Raw genomic sequence first — 6,000 nt, 5'->3', positions numbered from 1 at the left:
GCAACAACCCCTCAGTAAGTAATAGGCCTACTGTTTAAATACTTTAATTGCAAGCTAATGACAAATTATAACATATAAATGAACAGATTAGGATCAATTAAAAAATGATAAAGTAATGGTAATATTACATTGTTTAATGTAATCTCTCATAATCTTGTGTGTGTGTGTGTGTGTGTGTGTGTGTGTGTGTGTGTGTGTGCGTGTGTGTGTGTGTGTGTGTGTGTGTGTGTGTGTGCCTGCAGAGCTGCCCCAGCACATGCTCTTTTTAGATGTGAGGACGAGATGGAACTCTCTGTAGTTTCCTGCTATCCAAGCCGCAGCTATAGACCAACGGCTTAGAAAGCCCATGGAGAAGGAGAAGTAACTAATGTTTGAAAAAAATTAAAATTACTTATATAAAACTTGGTTGACTACAGCCATTAAAAGGGTTATGCTTGTTGTTTATGCAATTTATATTTTTTGTTTTGTTTATGTTGCAGACTGGCCAGAATGGGCAATGAGGACCTGAGGAAAGCAAAGGAGTTTGTGCTGCTGATGAGGATGCATTACACATCCACACTTGCTGTCTCCAGCGAAAAAAGTCCAACCTGTGGCCAGATATTGCCCATCCTTCAGAAACTGCGCAAACACTACACAGTGCAGGATGACGACTCTGCATTCGTCAGGAGCATCAAGGAGAACATCTGGAATGATCTTTCCAAACATTACCAGGTATAGTCACTGACATGTAATGATGGATTACTATATGACAATTAATCATATACACTAATGGTTATTTATTGTCAGTCACATTTTCTTCTAAATTTGTGTTGTTTGTCCTCCATTGTAAACTTAAGGATGATGATATCCAGGCATTCCTGGAGGAAGCCACTGTGTTAGATCCCAGATTTAAATCTAAAATGGACAGGGATGAAATCTGGGTCAGGGTCAGAGCATCAGCAGTGGCAGCAAACACAGAAGCAGTTGAGAAGGTATTTGAATTTGACAATGCCTTTAGCATATTTATGTTGTGAGACCTTTTCTTCTTGCTCTTTGATTCTTAGACTGTAAATTTCTTCTCAAGCTGTCAGAGCCAAGAGAGACACAGGGGCAGGCAGAAGAAGAGGATGGAGAAGAAGAAGAAGAAGAAGAAGAGGAGGCCTACGTAAGTTTATTGTAGCTAATTGTGATGAATGATGATAGCTGGCAGGGACTATTTAATTTAAAACTAAACCTTGTGGTTATTTCATAATTTCAGACGCCACCTGTAAAGCAGAAAAAGAGGACAGCCCTAACTTTTCAAAGAAGAGGACAGCAAGCTTCTTTCCACGCAGCAGCAGCCCCCTGTCTCCACAGCCCAGAGAGTGGGTCAAGAAATCCAGCTTTATAGAAACCTTCCTCCCATTCCAACCAAAGACAGTGCCAGTTTCTGGTGGCGGAAGAAGAGTGACACATTGCCAGTGTTGTCAGCTTTAGCTGAGAAGTATCTCTGTGTCCAAGCGTCCTCCACCCCTTCTGAAAGGGTGTTTTCGACTGCTGGAGACACCCTAAGTCCAGAAAGATCTCGTATCCTTCCTGAGAGGGCAAACATGATAATTTTTCTGCACAAAAATTGTTAATTTGCCAAAGTTGATAGTTGTGGTCTTATCTTTACAGAAGACTTCTTTGTATTTTTTATGTCAAGAGAATTTTGTTTCAAGTTGAATCCAAATGAGTACTGTTAATATTCCAAAAGGCACAAGCTCTTCCTTGACTGTTTTCAGTCTGTGTTTTTAGTTTTTATGGCACAAAATGGCAGTTGGGCTTAAAAAGCCAAACATTTATTTTTTTGTCTGGACCAATTAATGTGAAAATGAACAATTTCCTAATCCTAAGGCACTCTTGATAATCTTTTAGGACACACACTAGCATGCCATGGCATACTGTACAGCCTAAATTGTTATCATTAATTTCTAGAGCAAAGGTGGTCTGCACTGGCATCATTTAAAGTATTATTTTACTGTGTAAAGTTACGATTACAGTGTCAAAACTCTATAGCTATTGTCATCATTTAAAGAGTTATTTTATAGTGTAAAGTTAAGATCACAACGCTGAAACTCTATAGCTCTGAGAGTGTGTGGTCCTCTCTGTGCCCGGAATCAGTAACAGTAGCACATGTGTGTGTATAAGCAGGCACGTGTGCTCTGGGAGCAGAATGAGCACAGCAAGGCATCATCAAAAACACCAGCAGAGGAAAATGTAGAAGCAGAATTAGTGAAAATTGTGTTACAAAACATACATCAATACAGTAAGAACGTCCTGTCGATAGCACACAGCACAAGAGACACCAGCTTATTCCACAAAGTCAGGGTTTTGGTTAAAATAGCATGATCAGCAGAGGGCATGCCTAGGACACAGAGAGGGGGAGCATTGCAGACAAAAAGTTAGACATCAGTCAAGAAACAGTCATAAGTGATTATCCTTAATAATCATTGTTAATCAGTTTAATCAGTTTTATTATCTTTAATCAGTATCATTAAGTTATCATTCTTAAATCATAATTTTTAATCTTTTTATTAGTATTAATCATTAATCATTCTTAATCATTTTCTTTTTACATAGATGTGCTTTGATTTTTACTTATAAGTAGTGAACTGTAGTCATGAACACAGAAACAAGCTCACTGTGGTTAGATCCTTGAGTGGGAGGAATGACTGCAGGAAGTGGCTGCAGGTGGTTTGCCTTGTCCAACTGTCATCTACTGTAGATTATGACCGTAGGAGAGGCTGCAGGTGTGCAAGATCTGCCGACACTGTGACAGTGCATGCTTTGGTCTACTGTTATCTACTGTTGTTGTGATTACATGAGGAACTGCTGATGTGTTAATCTGCTAATATTAACACTACATGCTTAATTACGGATTACAAAGGGGGTTTGATTGTCAACTTCCAACCTCTGGTTATTATAGCCAGTGTGAACTTTGAGTGAACTTGCTGAAGGAATTCATGCTTTGCAAAAACACGACAGAGGATGACCAAAAAACCGTCAGATGCTTGGTAAACACGACAGACAGATAATAAGTGGAAAGCATCCAGCATAACATCAAGAATGCTGTAAGAAACCAAGCATTAATGAAAAATGCAACTTTACTTATGTTATTCTTATATTAATTGTTTAAAAAATACAATTGTGTGTCAAATTAAGCATGCATAACCTTTAAAAAATACGGTGAGACTGAAGTTGAAATGTAAATTATGAACTTCTTATCCAGTAGTATAAAGATGTAGAAAGTCAACAATACTGAATAATGAATGACAGCTGGGGAATAGTGTTAATTGGTAAAAACAACACAATAACAGAGGAAAAGAAGTTCATCATGAGGAAAGGAGGGGGGCAAACCAGCCCAGAAGAGATATATATAAGACTGTCTGCAGACCATAGGATTGACTTCATCCTCCGGCCTGCTGGGATGTTGTACGGGGTTTATATGTCCTGTTTTGGAATAAACTCTTTTTGCAACGACTTTTGACCGTCTCCAAGTTCTTGTCTGACAGAGTTTTTTTTGACAGAGTTTTATTAAGTTGGTGAAGTTGAGGACCAGGCTGGGCGCACATCTGACCCAACACTATGGTTCCCTGGACTTTACTTTGAGAAGTAGCTCACCTACTTTTAGCTTTGTTCTGAGGTTGTTACACATAATTTGTGTATACTCTGTGCTGTGTCTTCTGATCAGAAATTAAAGCAAGTTAATACAAACTCGTACTTATTCCCTCACCCAATGAGAATCGATAAGGAATCGTATCGATAAGCAATATCGATAATGGAATCGGAATCGTTAAAATCTTATCAATTCCCATCCCCTATACTTAATCGTTGTAATGATTAGAATGGTTACCAGTTAAACACATTTTCAGGATGGAAGGATGGAAGGAAGTTAACTAACATTACCTGGATAATATTGGCTGTTAAACATTCTTAGACTGAGATAACTGATTATTTCTTTAAAACAATCATTTGCTCAGGAGCTGGGGAAATTAATTATTTAACACATGGTAATATTTCTGTTACATGTTCTTTAACAAGAAAATATATAAAAAGGTTTTGAAGCATGGCATTAGTATAACATAAATTAAAGGAACATCAGTGAGTATTGAGGAAGATTAGAACACAGCAAATTAACTTTCTTTATGGATTCTTCTTTTCAGCACAGTCTTATGAACATGGTAATAGAACTACTCAAATTGAAGTGGCGAGAACTACTAAGTAACTTAACAAAGATTATTTAATTAAACAAGGTAATAGGCAAGTTATAAGGAGACATTATTAATTTGTCCACACAAAGGAATTCGGGCCAGTGTCCTTCTGTGGCGTCTGGAGTTTCTCAGCAGTTTCACAACTGGGTGTGAAGAGGGAGAGGGCATGTTAAGAGTCCAGATTAATGGCTCTTTGGTGGGGTAGAGAGTCAAGACTGAGGAAGGGGATCTTTGATGTTTGGAATAATTAACAAAGGGGGGCACGGTTGCCATGGCTACCCTGTGTGGAGGCAGTTGGCGTCTCTTGACCTTTATTCAAAAGGGTTCTGATAGGCTGGTTCTGGCTGAAATTAGTATCTGGGAAGTGTCGGGGTGACACCTTTATGGTCACTGAGGTCCTCACAGCCTGGTTAAGGTTGAAATTAGTCTCTGTGTAATGTTAATATTGTCAGTTTAACAATCATGCATAGAGTGTCTCAACTTCATTGGAGGTGGTAGGTTTTATGGCTGAAACTACCCAAGTAGGGAGTGGAGCAAACCTTTCCCCCCCTCCTTTGGGGTACTTTGGCTGATGGAAATGCCTGATCCCATCGTATTATACGTCTTATATATCATTCTCAGGCTAGTTCAAAACCCTGCTTGTGTTGTTGCCTTTTGATGGCCAACCTGCTTCTCTGGCCATATAACTGCTTTGACAGCACCCAACATGTAGCCTTATAACAGTCATTATCATCATCACCATCAGAACAGTACACATAAAATCACCTGACAACCTCACCATGGAAAAGATAAATGTATGTTTGGATAAATGCAAACCGTTTTATGCTGTGGAAGAGACGTGGTGTGAATGCAATTGGGTTGTTTTGTTCACCCCGACTATAATTAATGTAAAAGAGAAGAAAGCAGAAGGTTACAGATCTGCAAATCTTTTAATCGGAGCAATTTATGTATTTAGGTTATGGTTTTTTATTAGGTTTTATGTCTATGATTCTCTCTGCAGGAGAGAACCAGTGGTGTAGAATCAAGTTCATTCAAACATTATACCTTAAAGTTGCACTAATGAATATCAGCAAAGTCCACAATGTGTCATCTAAATTGGATTGCGATGGTTTAAATCCTGGTCAATTTTCCTCGAGGAGTTTGCATGATGTTCTTCCCATGTTCATGTTAGTTTCCTCTGGCTGCTCTGATTGGCTCCCTAACCCTGAGAAGCACATATGAAATGGCTCTAATTTTCATGACAGATCAGTTCTAGTACTGAGAGAGTTAAATTATTATTTACTGAGAGTATTTAACCAAAGTTGTAATGGGAATGTTTTGGGCATATTTTCCAGGAGGGTGCAGACCAAGGACCTACCATTAAGAGATCTGCTGCCATTGTGTCCATCATTGCTGACAGTAGAAATGTAGAAATTGTTGCAGGGTTGTTAAAAAGCCTTTCTTGCACCGAGAGCAAAGGAACGGTTTACAGCTACAAATGTTTTCTTGGTAAAAGTGGATTGTGTGTTCTTAGTGTTGAGAAAAGGTTGTCAGACCACCGTAGATTTTAATATCTGTCCACAATCAAAGAGTTGTTCTAGGCTGAGTTCCATGGAACCATAGTGTTTTGACCATGCGGCAACCTCCGGGGCTTGTTATTATTTGGGAATGTGATAAACCATGTGAGAAAGGAATCAAATAAAGGTGTTAAATCAGCAGCTGCAGCAGAGAATAAGCTGCTGGTGTGTCTGTCTATCTGAAGCTGCTGGTGTGTCTGCTCACCTGTCATAAGCATTATTGTAACTCATTA

Source organism: Micropterus salmoides, unplaced genomic scaffold (genome assembly GCF_014851395.1).
Source record: "Micropterus salmoides isolate LMB-PRFRI ecotype aquatic unplaced genomic scaffold, ASM1485139v1 Ms_hic_scaffold_8, whole genome shotgun sequence".
NCBI classification, from domain to species: domain Eukaryota; kingdom Metazoa; phylum Chordata; class Actinopteri; order Centrarchiformes; family Centrarchidae; genus Micropterus; species Micropterus salmoides.
Note: the sequence above shows the minus strand (reverse complement) of the source record.